The 18,622-nt window shown below is 37.0% G+C and overlaps 1 long non-coding RNA gene across 1 annotated transcript; it reads right to left on the bottom strand.

Annotated features, from left to right (window-relative positions):
• Window positions 1-3,207: 3,207 nt before the first annotated feature.
• On the bottom strand, window positions 3,208-18,170 carry LOC125104021 (uncharacterized). The gene is made up of 3 exons (XR_007128566.1): window positions 18,111-18,170; window positions 14,980-15,158; window positions 3,208-3,351 (listed from the first exon to the last, which is right to left on the bottom strand). It is a non-coding gene; the product is annotated as an uncharacterized LOC125104021 (long non-coding RNA).
• Window positions 18,171-18,622: the final 452 nt, after the last annotated feature.

Genomic DNA, 18,622 nt, shown 5'->3' with positions numbered 1-18,622 from the left:
ATCCAGTAGGTCACCATTCTCATTGTCATAGTCTCACTTTATACATCTCATTCCATTTTAGATCCTATCATCACTTCCAGAGAAACAGTCTTTATAAAGTAAAACTATGTGAAGGGTTCCCAAAGATCGAGGATGCTTGCAAAAAGGGAGATTGGAATCTTGCTTCTCAGTTAGTCATTTGGCTGGCAGCTGACTTGGTCATTTGCCCTGCATCTACATGGGCAGGACAAAAGTAAGTAGGGAGAGATGACAGAGCAGGGGCACAGAGCAAGACAGCCTCTGTCAGACACAACAGTGTATGTGTTCCTTATGGGTCGCTGGGCATTGCAAAGGACTGGAAGCTGGACAGAGGACTCAAAAAGAGGTTGTGTGGTATTATGATGGGAGCAGGAGCTGGAAGATTTGGAAGAGGATGATGCCTGCACATAGAGATTCACAACAGCTAGAAGAACAGAGATAGGCAACCCAGACAGATGGCTGTAGAACAGGCCTGGAAAATGGAGGGTGCAGGATATGTCCCAGAGCAGATGACAGACATCCTACAGCCCCTACAATAAGATCAGGGAGAGGGAAGAAAATGAAGGACTTTCTCTTTCCTTCTTTAGGTCCCTGCAGCCACAAAACTGCCCTAAACTGGGTAAATGACTGTTCTTAAATGTGATGGAAGGCTCAGTTGGCTGTGTGTCAGACTCTTGATTTCAGTTCTGGTTATGATCTCAGGGTCATTTGTTGGATCCCTGGGTCAGGCTCCACACTTAGCACAGAGTCTGCTTGAGGTTTTCTCTCTCCTTATCCCTCTCCCATCCCTACCCTGCTCACTCTCTCTCTTTCTCTAAATAAATAAATAAGTAATCTTAAGAAATAAATAAATGTGATAGAAAAATAAGTTTTAAAGTGGGTAACAATTAAAAATGAAAAAATTGTGACTTTAATAACTAGAAGCACTTGAGAGATTTTGAGATCTTCCCAAGACATGATTTAGTATATATCCACAAGATAGGGAGGTTTGACACAGAGCAAGGGGCAATGGGCTTATGGAAGAAAAGTATATCATTTCACCATCCACCCATCTGAGACAATAATTCAGTAAATCACTTAGCTATTACCAAATTGCTTGGCATTTTTCTGTTTACATGTTTGTTTCCCCTCCTAGGGCATCCGTACCTGTATTTCATATATGCTCAAAGATATTTGTTAATATCAGAGAAAGACAATTATCATATGATCTCCCTGATATGAGGAAGTTGAGAGGCAAAGTGGGGTTTTGGGGGGTAGGGAAGGAAAAAATGAAACAAGATGGGATTGGGAGAGAGACAAACCATAGGAGACGTTTAATCTCACAAAACAAACTGAGGGTGGCTGGGGGGAGAGGGGTAGGGAGAGGATGGTTGTGTTATGAACATTGGAGAAGGTATGTGCTATGGTGAGTGCTGTGAAGTGTGTAAACCTGGCAATTCACAGACCTGTACCCCTGGGGCAAATAATATATGTTAATAAAAAATTTAAAAAATTTAAAAAAGATATTTGTTAATGAATGATGGAATATATGCATGAACAAATCAGTGTTCAAAGCAGTGCGCAAAGGTACATGTGAGGCACTCAAAAAGGAGAAGAGTTAGGCAAAAAAGAATAATCTGCATTCCTATGGCAACGGGTGCTATATAAATACTGAAACATGTGTATACCTCACTAAAAATGAAATTCCCAATAAGCTGCCTGTCTGTACTCCATCCTACTCTCCTTCTCATCCCGACCTCTCACTCTTGTAATCTAAATTCTTCTATCCCTGCATACAGCATATGATTGCTATTGTGCTGTAGAATGCCCCTTGTGTTTCTTGGCCATAGGCTATTGACTGACTGGTTCTAGATATTAACTACTGTTTAATTACTCTGAGGATGCCTATGTAAAATTTTGAGTTAAAACAGGCCATTTTTTCTTTCTGGGCCATCATTTTTCCCATCCACATTTCTTCCATGCAGTTCTCTCAAATCATCTGATATAGTTGCTTAATCAGGTTTTGAAACTGCAAACACAAACTTTTCATGGTTTTAGACCCACGCCCATGGGAGGCTTGTTCAATAGACTGAGTATATGCTCCTTTTCTTCTTTTAAAATAAATAGTACTTTTCATTGCTTTCTGCTTTAGAGATACAAACCAATACTGCCATCCACTGTTCCTTTGGATAATCTTTTCCCCACAGTTCTCACCAAGATGTTTTGAAAGAAAGAAAGAAAGAAAGAAAGAAAGAAAGAAAGAAAGAAAGAAAGAAAGAAAGAAAAAGAAAACTGACAACAAAATTAAGTTCTTTGAAAGGAGGGGGACTTTGTTATTTCTGAGCAAGTGCTACACAGAAGATCATGAAGGAATCAAACATCATGACTTATCTTCTTTTTCCAAATGCCTTGATGGAGAAAACTTTGCACTCTCAAAGTGTGACCAAGTAAATGAGCGATCTATGGAGTCAACCTCTTCCTAGACATCACAGGGAGGGAAAAATCACGGAGATCCACTTTGATCACAGTTTCACTTTGCTTCATTCAGCTCCCTAGCCTCGAGGCCATTTTTCATCGTATTCACATTCTAATGCTTTGGGAGGAGAATCTGTCTCCTCTTCCAACCCCATAAGCCAGGTATCTCTGTTTGTCTCATCCTGCTGTCCGAGAAGCCCTCCAACTCTTTGAGAGAGAAGCACATATTCCCAGGGTCTAATACTTACAAGTGATTGTACTCCATTTTGTGCCACTCCATGCTGGCTCCACACTATTATATATCTCCTTTTTGCCTTATTCATCCTCTTTTTGGTTCAGTTTCCAACTAATACAGCTGTAACTAAGATTATGAAGAATTCCTTATTTTTCTCTCACATGAACTAGAATCGACCTTTCAGGTAAGGTAGACAAAAAAAATCAAGGGCCCAAATTTTGAGGCAGAGCATGTTAATGTTGGAAAGCCTTAGAGGTAAGCTGGTCCCATTTCCTGACTCTGTGAGGGAAGGAACTGAGACCCAGAGAGGAGATGTGAAATGCCTAGAGCTATGGAATCAGGAAATGGCAAAGCCAGTGGTAGAATCCAGGCCTCTCAACCCCTGGTCAAAACCTTTTTACTGTAGAGTGTTCCTCCCAGAAGCACAGTCCATCTCTCCATCCCTGGGTTACAAGACATCGTAAACGACTCTTTAAAAAGTAACATAAACACCTCTGAAGTCATTTTTTGTTTCTCTGTTCCTTTTATACTCCTCTTCACTCTGGCCTCCCAGAAGCCATGGGATGTCTAGGTTGGGAGCTCACAGTAGTAACATCCTTCTTCCACCTCACACAGGAGAGGAGAAAGTACGTGAGCATGATGATCTGGAAAGGGAAACAGAGAGGACGACAGTCTGTCTTAGGCCTGTTTTCATATGAGGACCACCAAATGTTATTTTACTTATCTAGATTTATAGCTCTTACATTAGGAGATCTCAATTCCTTCATTCATTCAGGCACCATTTAAGTTTGAACTGTTCTTTGGGTCTATGCAGGTCATATCACTTTATTATCTCTTGAAAGAGCCCCAAAGCAGGCCACATGATAATTTTAGAAAGCTGAGTAGCTCTCTCCATGTTTGTTTAGTGCTATTCATTCAGCAACCACAATCTGCTTGAGAAAACACACCAATATGCAGTTTCTGTTCCCATCAGATTCCCATTCAAGAGGGGTGGTGGCACTTTCCACTTTATGGATTGTCATTGTGTGGGTGTGAGGCTGAGCTGTACAAAGTTTTACTATAGAAGAAGATGATGTCAAAATGCTTCAAAGAAAATTCTTTCTCTAAAAATATTTTTTTTCTAAATAGATGATTTAAAAAGATAAAAGAGATTTAGAAAAGTTATTGGAAGATGGGAGGTATAAAATACACTGAGAAAAGGACCCTACTGGGCAGAAAAGGGTAGTGATCCGTTTCATTACAAAACAAAGGTAGTAAGAAAATAACTATTTCCCAAAATCATATTAGGTACCAGGCATTGTGTTAGGAAATTTGAATGTATTATCTCATTCTCGTGAAGCTCTAGAAGTAATTGTAATTATACCCATTTTTCCGGTGAATAAACAAAGATTGGGATCACAAGGGGCTTTCCTGAGATCACTTAGAAGAGTCGGTAGAGAATTGGGGGTGTGTTAGAATGGAAAGCTTACAGAAGCAAAGGAGCTTAGGGCATACACTAGCAACAGGAAGTTGATCTACTTGTCTGGAATAGATAATCATAAAAAAAGTATTTGGATAGGGGCCTAGAAAGATAGAAAGTCTGAATGCTAAGTTAATTTTGTTCTGTAGACAATGAAGAATTATCGGTGCTTTTAGAGATAGGAAGAGTCATCAAAATTGTGTTTTACAATGAGAAATCTGGTAGCCGTGTAAAAAGCAAAACTTGCAAATAATGTGACCAATTTGAGAGCTATTCCTGTAGTCCAGGAACGATGCTAAAGGGAAGATGAGGAGAAACAAGTTTTTACAGGGTGGCCTTAAAGTTTAACACAGAATAACCTGACGATTGTTCATTCACTTATTCATTCCACTAGTATTTATTACTGTGCTGAGTATTTGCATCTTACACTTCAATTCAGGAACATGTACTTTTCTTATAAACATTGTACTTGGAAATATTTGTAGGTTAACATACAATTAGAAGAAATAATGCAGAGATATCCTGTGCACCCTTTACCCTGTTTCCTCTATTGGTAAACATCTTCTAAATTTCTAGTATAATATCACCCCAGGATATTGACATTGATCCCCTGATCTTATTCAGATTTTCCCAGGTTTACTTATACTCCACAGGTTTAAAAAGCATTATTTATTCTATAGGCCTAATAGGCTATTGCTATGCTCAGTTAATCAGTTTCTATCATAAGCCCTCCCCACTTCCATAGCTCTCAGCAAGGAGAGTCTAAGAACATCGTTAAAGGTGCCCTACACCAGTCCTTCCTTTACTCAGGTCTGAAACTAACAGGTCTGAAACTGCGTTTAAATCTTACTTCTTGTGGTTAAAACCTATGATTTCCTTCAGCTGGCTTTTATCCAACATGAAAGTTACTGGGACTTGTTAGACATTTTTCTTCTATCATTGAAGTAAACACAGTCCATTAATATACTGAGATGGTCTTCATTCTTAGAAAGGTAGGCATTCTGCTATGCTCAGGATTCATCTTCTCCTCTAAACTATATGGATTTGTCTACTTGATGACTTCCAAATGGAATATACCAGACTCACAGATGTTATTTCTGACGAGGCATGACTTTGGGTGATATTCTTAACCTCTCTGGACCTCAGGATTATCTCTTCCACTTATGAGTCATGATGCTGGAGGAAGCAGACCCTGCATTTTTTGTCCTTTTCACCTTTGTTTTGTACCTGCTTTTTCTCCTTTCAGGCTCTCATTTTCCTTGCTGATATCCCCTGAAATCTTCTTTTAGGAGAGGATTTGAGGACGTAATGCCACCACATACATGGCTCATGCAGCTAACAAATAGGAATAAAGGTATGGGTGTCCACCAGTGCTTTGGGGATGGCATTTGAGAAGATCCAGGATTTCCTGTCTATGGGCAGAACACTAGACCATGAAGACAGACTTCCTGGATTTGAACCCAGGCTATGCTACTTAGTGGTTATGTGATGTTGGGAAATTATTTACCATTTCTGAAGCTCAGTTTCTTCATTTGTAATATGTGACTAGTTAATAGTACCTTCTTCATAGCATTAAGTATTAAATGAGCTAATTTAACTAAAGGTTGTAGTATAGTGCTTGACACATAATACACATTTAACTATTAGTGTTATAACTTAGAAAGTCATAGATATGAATGGCAGATGGCATTTATGTAGGACCTGTAGACCTCCTGATGGGTGGATTATTTTTGAAAATTGTCTTATTTCCCAAATCTTCTCTTCTCTTCCTCATAATTGTTGTGTTGCTAGATGATATGTCAAAATTTGACAAATATATGAATTTTTATACCTAAAGAGCAACAAAACACATTTTTAGTGGAAACTTTCTTGCATCTATGTCATGCCACAAAGCTATCTCAGTGTGTTTTTGGAAAAAAGGGAGGGGGACAGTGTAATTGCGCACATGTTACCTATAGTCTTGTGTTAACACCTTAGACTTGTTAACTCAAGTAATCTCTAAAATAACTCTGGAGCAGGTATCAAATTTTGCATTATTTAGAAGAGGATACTAAGACTTGGAGAGATTACATAATTTGTCGGAGGCGAGCGATCTAATCCCTGGCAGATCAAAAGTAGAACACAGTAATCTTTACACTATAATATATCTCCTCCTTTGTTTATTCTGTGCACTTTTGGGAGAAGCTTCAGTACAAAGAAATAATGGCTTAATATAGATTTCTTAATGCAGCAAAAAAAAGGTCAAATATTTGGTGACCATTTCATGGGAAAATAGTTTTTAAAGGTCCATTTTGATATGGGACTGCCAAGCCTATATTTTCATTACCAATTCTAGGATTTGGGGACATTAAATCAATTAACTTTCTAGAAAAAAAATTTTTTAAGCTTGAATTTGAATAATCTTAATAAATCAATGAAAATGATTCTCTCTTTAAAATCTTTGTGTATCTTGCTTTGGGTCTTCTATGTAACAATCACAAAATAATATTTGGGAAAGGAAATGAAAACAGTAGAACCAATGATTTTGTGGTCTTTAAGGTCACCAAAATGTTTTCAACAAAATGCTGATTCTCACCATGTCTATCCCCATTTCTTTTCTGCCAGTGATCAAGCTAAGGTTAGGAAGATTACCAGATTCAGCAAATGCTAACCAAAACTGAATTACTATCTAGACAAAATGCCATCTGAATAAATTCTTGTCAGGGTCAGGGGGGATTCCCAATTCTGGAAGGGGAGAGGTCCTTTGAATGAAAGAAGGTTGGAGGTCAGCAGTTCCTGAATCCATACCTCAACAGGTCTCACCCTGTCTTTCAATCACAGGCAATCCGAGTTCATCACCCTGTGGTCCAAGGCCTTCAGGATTCTGGAAGTCCTCACAGTCTTTGCCTGATTCTTTGTAATTGGTCTCTAGTCTCTTTTTCTTCTTTGGTTATTTGATCCTGATTTTTCTTGTATCACCTCTGGTTTAGCTTGCTTGTCTTATGTGACAGAAACTCAAAGAAAATTCAATTGTGTGAAAGGAGAGGAGTTTATTGGATCATGGAGTCTGAGAAAAAGTTGATCACTAATTAAACTTTGGATCTAGCTTAGGATCCATTGGCTTCAGCAGTTACATTTGAATTATTCACTATATCTTCAATGTCCAGTTTGTACCCTTCATATTCTGCCTAAGATTTTTAGGAAAATAAATATGTAACATTTTGCCTGTTTATTTATCAGGACTAACATGGTATCCTAACAAATTTGAATCAACTGCCAGATACCACCATCATGTCATTAACTAGATTTCTTACCACATGATTTAGATCTTAGAATTTTTGCCATTGAAGTTGTATGTAATCTATTCAAATTTAGTTTAACTAAGATCATAATATAAAATTTAATAAGGACCTTACAATAATATTGGAAAAAATTAAGATGCAAAGCTCCACCTGTACTTGAATTACGTTGAGCCATGGCTGATGTGTTTTTTTAAAATAATAGGTTATGGGCGCCTGGGTGGCTCAGTGGGTTAAGCCGCTGCCTTCGGCTCAGGTCATGATCTCAGGGTCCTGGGATCGAGGCCCGCATCGGGCTCTCTGCTCAACAGGGAGCCTGCTTCCCTCTCTCTCTCTCTCTCTCTGCCTGCCTCTCCGTCTACTTGTGATCTCTCTCTGTCGAATAAATAAATAAAATCCTTAAAATAAAATAAGATAAAATAATAGGTTAATAGTCTTCCATCAAGACTTCTGAATATATATCCCATTCTGAAAAATGTTTCTGTACCCAATTATTACTTAAGAGTGCCCAGTTCACCTCAACCTACAGTTTAATAAATACCCAGAAAAGCTGAATTGCTGACATATATTCAGAAGATAGTCTTCCCACCAAATAATCATTTACCTCTACAAATGCTTTTGCTACTATTGTATAGGTGAGTGATAAAGATAGAATTTTAAAATTGAGATTTTGGCTTCATCATACTCATTTTTAATGTTCCTTCAATTTTGAATTATTTTTGGTTAAAAAAAGAAAATACTTTGCTGTCACTGTACATTCTACATCAACATTTTATTTTCATGTGGGCTGGCATTATCTGTCAAATTTTCAAATAAAATTGTACATTTTAATAAAGAGCTCTCTTAATCCAATCAAAACATCATTATATGGACTTTCATATGAGAGGAAGATGGGATAGTTGTTGCCATACCAAAGCTCCCATTGAGAACAGCTAGAAAGCTCCCATTGAGAACAGCTAGAAAAAATAGATTAATTAAATGATCATATGTTTAACAGGAGTAGACAGCTACTGAAGCAAGGAAGAACAGTGGGATTAAGAATATGGAAAGGGGAGAGCCATGGAGTAGTGGGCTGACATTTTGTAGTTTTACTTTGGTTGTATTTGCAAACTAGGGGTGTAAGCAAGAAACGGAGTTTGCCCAGGCAGAGAGCAGCTGCTACCAGACTTAGATGTCAACAGGGCATTTGGCAGTCTTGCAGGATTGCATTAACAAAATTGGAAATTTGCAAGACCTCCGATTCATGGTCAGTTTCCTCATTAAGACATTTGCTGAATTCTGAAATTTGGGATGTGGGGGAGATAAATAGCTAGGTAGAAAATAGAAAAGCAGAGTAGATTTTTCTTCATTCTTTCTGTAAGGAGACAAAAACTTCATGTCCCACAAGGGAAAGGGGCTCTGATAACACACTAGGCTCTCATTGAAGGCCCTGGTGAACTATACCATAAGCAGAAGAAGTGTGAATTAAAATTAGACTGAATTCAGCTCACTCCCTAGTTGAATTTTGTTGATAAGTCTCCACATTGCCTAGCTGAGGAAAGGGTTAAATAACTCTAGAGGAGAAGCTCATCCATAACCCCTACCATGTCTAGATGCAAATTTATGGCATTAAATCTAAAGTTATTAGGACTTCCAAAAGATAGCGCCATGAGACCTAAACTCAAGAGGAGAAACCATGTACAAGGATATAAGAAACCCAAAGGTAATCCATACATTGCAGGCAGCAGACATAAACTTTAAAGTTGGCAAAGATGAATAGTTTTAAAAGTAGGTCAAAGATGAAAAAATATAGAGGAAAGATAAGGAATTTTACTTGACAATTTAGAATCTGTAAAATAAACTAAATGGATATTTTAAATGTAAAATCATAACATCCAAAATCAACTCAATAACTACATTCATCAAACTATTCAACAGCAGAAGACATTTTGAAACCCAGAAGACAGCTTATTAGAAAATACCCCAACTGAAACATAGAAAGAAAAATGATTGAGAATACAGAAAAGAGTACAAGAAATACGAACAGAGTACAAGAAATAGAACAACGTCCAAAGCTCTAGCATACATGTAACTGGGGTTCCTTAAGGAGAAAGAATGTGGTTGAAGTTGCCCTTGAAGAGCTAATGGGGGAGAATTTTCCAAAACTGGTAAGAGATAATAACTCACAAATTCAAGAAGCTCAGTGAATTACAGGCAAAGTAATACAAAGAAAACAAGATTTAGGAATACTATAGTTAGACAGTTGACAACCAAAAACAAAGAGAAAAATCTTAAAAGTATCCAGAGAAAAATGACACTAAATAATGTCACAGTTGACTCCTCAACATAAATGATGAAAGCTGAGAGAAAATTGAAAGTGCCAAAAGAGGAAAGGGTAAAATTATCTAGCAATAGTGCAAAAAAGATAAAATAGAATACACTAACCATCAATGAGTGAAAATAAAATAGTGAAAATTAAGTTAAAGAGTCAGTCTGATCATTAGTGATATGTTTTCTCAGGAAAATGGAAGCTGAGAGATTTTGTCACCAGCAGATCCTCACGAGAACAAATACTAAAGGAAGCTTTTTAGCAAATTGTCTCACAGATAAATGTCAAAATGCAAAAGAAGGAGATAAACTAAATTAAAGTATTCCAGAGTTCTAGCATTATTGGGAAGGTAGTAGTCCATTCTAAGTTAAAGATGTATATTGTAATCTCTTAACATCACAAAAGATAATAAAAGAATGAATAACTAAGAAATTAATGGTGTCAGATAAATAATAACCTTTTATTAACCCAAAGGAAGACAGGGAAGAAGAAAAAAATAAATATGAAACAGGTCAAATAGAAAACAAATAGCAGGATAGTAGATGTAAATTTAAGTAGATCAGTGATGACATTACATACAAAGCATATCTCTAAATCTTTAAGAAAGGGATACAACCCCATAGAAAAATAAGCAAAACATTTGACTAGCCGCTCACAGAAGAGGATTACTCAAAGGCCAATAGACATGAAAAGTTCTCAATTTTATTAGTCACCATGGAAATATAAATTACATTTCGCTACCATTACACATACTCCAGGATGGCTAAAATTGAACAGGTAATGTTAAAATTGGTGACAGTGTGGACAAATTCCAATTCTTATTCACAGCGTAGAACTGTAAATTGACAAAAGCAAATTGAAAACCTTTTTGGCAATTTCTTCTAAAACTAAACCTAGTAAACTACATTATCTAGTAAATCAGAATATAATAATTCAATTTCCCCAAGTTTATTCTCAGTAGAAATGTATACACAAGTTCATCCAAAGGCATAATAATATTTAAAACAGTACTATTTATAACAACCCACATACTATAGAATGAATAAGTAAATTGTAGTATATTTATAGAGTGGAATAATAAATAGTATTATGAGTGAAAAATAAAAAAACCCCACAGCTATTTGCAGTAGTATGCACTGGTCTCATAAACACCAAGCTGAGTGAAAAAAGCTAGCTGTGAAAGAGTACCTATTGTATAACTCCATTTATTTAAAGTTTAAAAACAAGCAAAATTAATCAATGCTATAAGAAGGCAGGATACTGGTTATACTTTGTAGGGGGGATGGGTATGGACTTGGGAGGATGCACAAGAGGGGCTTTTGGGATGCTGATAATCTCCTGTTGCCTAAACTCGTTGCTGATTCCACAGGTGTGTTCACTTGGTGAACATTCCTTTGGGCTGATCATTGGAAGTACTTGCATGTTTCTGTACGTATGTTATAAAGAGTCAAATGGTGAATTATTAAGTACTTATTGAATGCATGGGACTAAGCTATGTGAGTCTCTCTTATAAATTGCTTTTCTGTTGTAAGTACTCTGCTAATAATTGCCCATTGTTATATGCCCTGAAGTATCAAAGAATGGAAAAATAATAATGGTGATGATACATAGTTTATGTGTCACTTACCATTCCATGACAATTTACATATATTTCTCCTAACTTCACAACAATCCTGCTTTTAATAATATTACACAAGATGCTGTTTATTTCTTCAAAGAATTAAGAGTCACAAAAAAGACAAAACATTTCATAACGAAATAATAAACCATACCACCAAAACTTGGGTGATCATCAAAAAGTTGAAATCTGCTAAACTAAGTAGCCCAGGATCTAAAAATTTGTAAATTGTGTCTGCATGGCAGTTAATCAGGTTAATTGCTAAGTATTGCAGTAATTACAAAAGAACTATATATTGTGGTTTCATCCTTCAAGAATCAAATAATCCATTCAGGGACTCAAGAGTTAAATCTACAAAGCAATGAAAACAACAGCACAAAGAAATGTCGTCTAAACTTTTACATTGTGTCAGGTATTCCACGGATAGAACAAAAATGAAAGGTATGGATGTAGGATGGAGTGACAGAAAGGCTTATTGGAGGAGGTGAGCCCGGAGCTGGGCTGTAAGAAGGTGATAGATTCGCAAAGTTTCTTGGAGATCTAATTAACACATGTTGTGTTGCACAGTTGAAGATTACCTTTTTATAATAGTATGAATTGATATCATGGATGGTTCTGATGTCATTATGATGTATCTCGTGTGAATAATTCATGCACAGACTAATGGAACCATACAATGGAACTGCAGGGGTGTTACAAATTAGAATTTATGGGCATTGACATAGCTGTGAGTAGAAGCTGGTATAGTGTTTGCCCCCTCACTAGTGATTATACCTCTCTCTTACCAGGGCTAGTGTGACTGCGTGTGTATGTGTGTATGTGTCTGTGCATGCACACATGTGTGGTCATTAGGAAAACAAAATCCAGCTATGCATCGAATTCACAAAAATAATTCTCAAAATAATTTGTACAGAGTCATACAATGTATGTCCATCGAAGGAAAATTGAAGGAAAGGGACAGAATCACTTGAGGCAGAGTTTTATGAGAGACTGGATCTTTTGAACATTATTTTTAACTTCTCTTAGAATTTTAGTTGAGAATATAAATTGTTTATTATTATTATTATTTTGAGAGGGAGAGAGAGAAGTGGGGAGGGGCAGCTGGATAGGGAGAGAATCTTAAGCAGGTTCCACATCCATGGTAGAGTTTGATGAGGGGGCTCGACCTCACAACCCTGAGATCATGACCTGAGTCGAAATCAAGAGTCGTTCACTTAACTGACTGAGCCATTCAGGCACCCCCCCAGTTAAGTTATCTTGAAAGACTAAGTTTTATTAGAAAATTTCCTGAATAAGCCCACTGTTCATTTCATATTGCCATTGGATTTTTCTTTTTGCTTCTAAAATTATCAAAGTTAATGTATTATTTGCTAAGCCTTTTTTTTTTTTTTTTTTTTTTGGTGGGGTGAGGGGTGCCAGGGGCATAATATAAACCATAATAACTAGTATGTGACTATCATTTATCAAATTATGGCATTTTGTGTTTTAGTTTCATTACCACAGGATGGCAAAACACACGGTAAATGCTATGCTTTGCTCATGGTATAGGATTTTGCCACTTGTAGGTAAATGAAGTCATTTAGAATAATAAATTCACATGGCAGATCATTTTGAAGATAGCTTTTACCTCTGTTATGTGCCTGGAAGAAGAACAAAATCCATACTTTGGCACTGTTGTGTTCGCTCAGACTCAGAGTCTTAAAATTGGGAGGGACTTTAAAGGTTCAGAACTTCCCAAATGATCGAGGGACTCATGCTAATCCATAACAGGGTTTTTGCCATTTTGTAACAAAATGAAAAAAATAAAATTCATGTCATCTCTTGATTTAGCTAGCTAAATTTTGTTCAATTAAATTAGGATCTATGCCTTTTACAACTTTTATTTTTGCAGACTGCCTTTAATTTTATGTGTTCTTGTGTTTTCATCTAAAATATAATTTATTTTATGAAATGAGATTGGCCATTAGTTTTGGTTTGAAGGTACTTACTTGGCATTACAAAAAATTAGCATTTTTTTCAATTTCTATAGAATATATATATATTCTAGGTCCATGAAATTTCTATTCAAGGATCATTGACCTAATCAAATGACCCATCTAATTCTTGAATCCCCTGATCTATATGCCCACCATACTAAGGTTAAACATCCCAAATAAAGATAGATTGTTTACTACTTTTAACATAGTCTTTTCCATCCTCAATTTTCTTAGAAAATCCTTTTAAAAAATTTAGCTGAGATTTTCTTAGAAATTTATCTTTTTGGTTTTTACTTCTGAGATCATACTAAAGAAACATGCTTCATATTCTAAATGCAGCCCTTTAAATATATGAAGAAAAGTATTATTTTCCCTGAGTCTTCTCTTTTTTTGACTGAACAACCTCATTTTCTTGTTCGACACACAATAATGTTGCAAGTTGCTCAACTCTTTCTCTCTTCCAAGCCTGTTTTAGTTTATCAATGATACTCAAATTCTTGATATCCAGAACTTAATTAAAGATACAATAAATATAAATATGTAGGGACTATCATTTCCCCAACTCTAGACACCATGTTTTAGTGCCATTTACTACTTTATTAGCCATTTTGTCCACTGCAACTCATCTCAAAATTTTCAGTTAAATGAGTCCTTACGATTTTTTCTGCCTCTGGCTTATTGTTTTCATCTGGAAAACTAGACAGTATCATACTAAGAAATGACAGTTAAAAATTCACTTGTGGACAATTTATAGTAAGCGAAGTATAGAGCTTTTTTAAAAAGAAAAGCTAAAAAAATTCTTTCCTCAGTGTCTATTACCTTCTGAATGGCCATCTCTTGTGAAAATCAGTTCTTGATAAAGAAAATAAAATTGGTTGGTAGTTAAAGAGCATTTTTCCACAAGCCTCTTTGTTTTAACCAAGTTTAGAGCTATAGACTAAAGCTGCGAACAGCACACTACAGCCAGGGGCCAAATCCACCTTGTCCGCCGATTTTCACAAATAAAGTTTTACTGAAACACAGCTATACTCGTTCATTTTATATTGTCTATGGCTGCTTTTGCACTACAGTGGCCAAGTAGAGTAGTTGCTACAGAGGCTAAATTACCCACAAAGCCTAAAATATTTATTATTTGTCCCTTTTAAGAAAAAATTTGTTGATCCCTGAAGTTGCAAGAGCATTTCTGCTACAGAAATTTTGGAATAATAAAGAGGTCAGAGGAGCCTAAAAGAAGGTGAGAGAAGGTTTCATGGATGCCTAAAATTAAAGCTAGTTCTCCATCTACCCAGCAAGAGGTCAGTATGAGTTGGGAGAAGAAACGAACAGCACTGACCTAATTATTATGGATTTGACATTTGCTTAAGAAGAGATCTGTTCCATATGGTAAAGCTGAAAACTTCCATGTCAGTGCTGAGTTGTTGCCGGGAGGCTGGCTGTCTTGAAGTAGCGTATATATTGTCATTTATGGCAAGAACTACCTTAAAGTTCTTTTTGTCCCCATGCTCAGCCCCCTTCAATTTGGAAAGAAGGTGGACCAGATAATCCAATGCTTCACTTTTGAGTGTTCACCAGAGAGATTTGTAAGAGCTGACTCAACAGATCCAAGAGAAGTCGTATTAACATTCATACATACTGCGCTGCTTTGGAGGTACAGAGCTAGCGTCTGAAGAGACGCCACCATGTGTGATGAAGTCAGCTTCTGTTTATCAGCAACATAGCAACAGGATGCTGATCCAGCAGATGTAATTTATATCTGAGTGGTGGTTTTTAAAAAGATCCTTTTATATTATAAGAGTCTGGGCTTTTTCCAATCTGGAAAACAAATAAGAAACCAACATATTCTTAATTTCTTTCTATGATATGCATCCCAGCCTCCACAAAGGAAATGCCAAAAAAAAAAAAAAAAAGATCAAAATTTGAAGTGATGTTAAAAATGTCTGTGTAGGAACTGTCCATTTATTAACAAACAAATAGACACATGAAAATCTACCTTTGCAGTGAAAAGAATTAGCATGGAAGACCAGAAGCTGAACTGTGACCTTGGCAAAATTATTCTCCACGCTTCATCTTCCTCTCTCCATTTTCGGAGTTACCTCGGCCTTTCGGCCTTTCGCTTTCTTGGAATTTGATACACTGTGCTGCTCAGGGTGGTCAAGGGTGTCTACAGACCTGCTGATTAGGCTTGATCTCTAGTGATTCTGGATACTTTCCTTTCATCAGAACTCGATGTCCTAGATGCCATTCTCTCAGGGCCTCCAGATGATGTCATGGGTCCTGCCTAGGAGACCCCAGAAGTAAATGTCCTTGTGTAACACTAACATAAGGAGATGACTAGAAAGTCCAACTCCTACGGAATACATAATACCTACATCACATGATAGCCCTTGACTGTAGAAGTTACGGATCTACAGTGCCTTGCTGAGCCATATTGGTTCCTGAAGCTAAAGGTAAAACGTGGGTTGTGTACACATGTGCCAAAATATCTTCCCACAGTTTTAACCAAGTGGAAAACTTAATAAGAACTGTACAGCTTAAAAAAAAAAAAAACAAAACAGCACTACATGTAGAACCCTGTGTTGCCCAATCTCTTTTTGCACTGTTAACCCTTAAAACATGCCTGGAGGAGCACATAATTCCCATGTTGTCAGGAACCCCTCTGATTGGAAATAACTGATTTTCTCTGTACAATAAATGCATTAAAAATTCTAATATTACTCAAACTCTCATGCAAATTAAGATTTTTTTTTAACTCCCTGCTTCCTCAGTGCAGGCTAAACACAGTTCAACTTTGAACTGCATTTCAGTTCACCTTTCCACATTTTGTTCCCAACACCCTGTGGTGCCTTTGGCTTCTCCAGGATTTGAAAATGGGGAGAGAGGCCAGAGACATAAAGTGTCTTGCTTGACTGGCACATTTAGTAAACTAGTATTGGTATCATTTGAGTTGTATTGAATTTCATTCAAATAAAATAAGATAAAAACAGAGAGGAAGGCAAACCATAAGAGACACTTAACTCTAAGGAACAAACTGAGGGCTGCTGGAGGGGAGGTGGGTCAGGGGGTGAGGTAACAGGGTGATGAGCATTAAGGAGGGCACGTGATGTAATGAGTACTGAGTGTGATATGCTACAGATGTATCACTAAACTCTACCCCTGAAACCAATGCTACACTGTATGTTAACTAAATTGAACTTAAATGAAAAGTTTAAAACAACTCTTTTCTTCTTTCATGAGTCTTTTGTGGATCTTTTTGGAGATTCATGTACACAAAAATCCATGTGCACACACTTTTGCACATTTCTTGTCTTCTTGCTGAGTTTTTCCAGCATAGGTACTGCATCCCCTGCTAGCTGCTTAGGACTTGGTACCTGACTCATGGAAGTCCACTCGCACAAATTTATTTGTTGAGGTCACGTTGTCCTGCTGATGTTCCTCTCAGGCAGTATCCAGGATAACCCAAGCCTTCCCTGAGGTCACATCTTACTGCAGCACTCATGCATTGCCTTGCTTCATCAAACTATGGAGGTACGGGCTTTTTCCTAGGGCGGGTAGTACCTAGGAGTCACCCAGCCAGCTTTCTCCATCTGTGAATGCCCGTGAGGGCCCAGCATGCTATTTTAAATGTAAGAGTACTTAGATTTCCTAAGTCTAGGGTGTCAGCCCAGATAGATAACAGGCAAGCTCTCATTTTAACACTCTTTACAACCATGTAACTAGTCTTTAAAATAGATTTGGGGCAGGAAGCTTTTGCCACTGTTCCCCCCCAATTCTTCTTTTTATTAACCCATCAACTCTGCTTATCTCAAGGTAGTGACTTCTGTGAGTTAAATCTATGACTCAGAAGAGTGTGTGTTAAACATGGGAAATTAAAAAGAAAGTAGAGTTCTTGTCCTTGATTTGTTTGTTGTCAAATGGTTGTGGTAGAGCTATTAAAAATAGGTCCCCAGGGGCGCCTGGGTGGCTCAGTGGGTTAAAGCCTCTGCCTTCGGCTCAGGTCATGATCCCGGGGTCCTGGGATCGAGCCCCACATTGGGCTCTCTGCTCGGCAGAGAGCCTTCTTCCCCCCGCTCTCTCTCTGCCTGCCTCTCTGCCTACCTGTGATCTCTCTGTCAAATAAATAAATAAAATCTTAAAAAAAAATAGGTTCCCAGTAGCATGATTGAGAGACATCCATACAACAATTGGTAGCTCACCTTTTAAACATATTCTTTATTTGAAAGGGGAAAATGCAAGACATCAGAGAATCAAAAAGTTTGAGATCTAAAAGACTTCTTGAATGAATATAGTCCAACTCAAAATATGCATTGTTAGCCTACTTTGTACCAGGGATATAGGATTAAACTATGGATTTATGTGATACAAAGATCCCTTAAGGAGTTTATAATTTGATAGAAGAGATGAGATATATAATAACATATAAAGATATTGTAAATTTAACATTAATTTAGATACTGCATTTTTCCAAACATAGCTTGCTTCTTCAAAAAAAAAAAATGACAAGAGTAGATCATTAATTCAATTTTAGACTCTGAACTTAGAGGTACTTTGATCTTTTAAAATGGAAATGGAACCACTTTCTTTACCTGTTGGGACAGAGGCTTCTGACCTTTGAACCGAACCAAATAGTCTTTCTTAAGGTTTATGAAAGCTACTTGGTACAAAGTGTTCCTTTATGGATTTCAAAAATACTTTAATCAATAGTATAAACCATTCATACTTAATTTTAAGTGATCTCCTTACAACTGCCTTCTATTTCTTTCTTACCTCTTCCAAAATCCACCTCTAATGTATCCATTTTTACGTGTGGTTGTAATTCTGGTTTCCCTCCATGCATGTTATTCAATAGTGTAAGTTCAATGCAGTCCGTGAGTCAGTTTTATGACTCGACAAATGTTACCCTGGGAGACAGGTAACATTCACTGGCTTTATGGTTGCCATATATATAAATATTGAGTTCAATTTTCTCGTCTAGTCTTGTTACTGCTTCAGGTAGTGGTTAGGCAGCAGACGAGATTGGGTCAGCATATTTCCAAATCTGTAAAAGCTGCTCTTTTTTTAAAAGCAAAATTTAAAAATCTTGATTTTTTAATATGTTGTTTTTTGGGGTTTTGTTTCTGTTTTTGTTTGTTTTGTTCTGTAACTTATGATCTGGCTTTATGATGTAAGTTCTAACTTAAAGTTTCAGGAATTTTGCTGGAATTATATTCAAAATCTTTAGAGTGGCCCACCAGTTCTTGAGTAAAAGGACATCATGCTTTTGTGGTACCAAAAGTAGG

The sequence above is a fragment of the Lutra lutra genome, chromosome 7, assembly GCF_902655055.1.
Source record: "Lutra lutra chromosome 7, mLutLut1.2, whole genome shotgun sequence".
NCBI classification, from domain to species: Eukaryota; Metazoa; Chordata; class Mammalia; order Carnivora; family Mustelidae; genus Lutra; species Lutra lutra.
The sequence above is the reverse complement of the archived record's forward strand: the minus strand, read 5'-3'. Positions and strand labels throughout refer to the sequence as shown.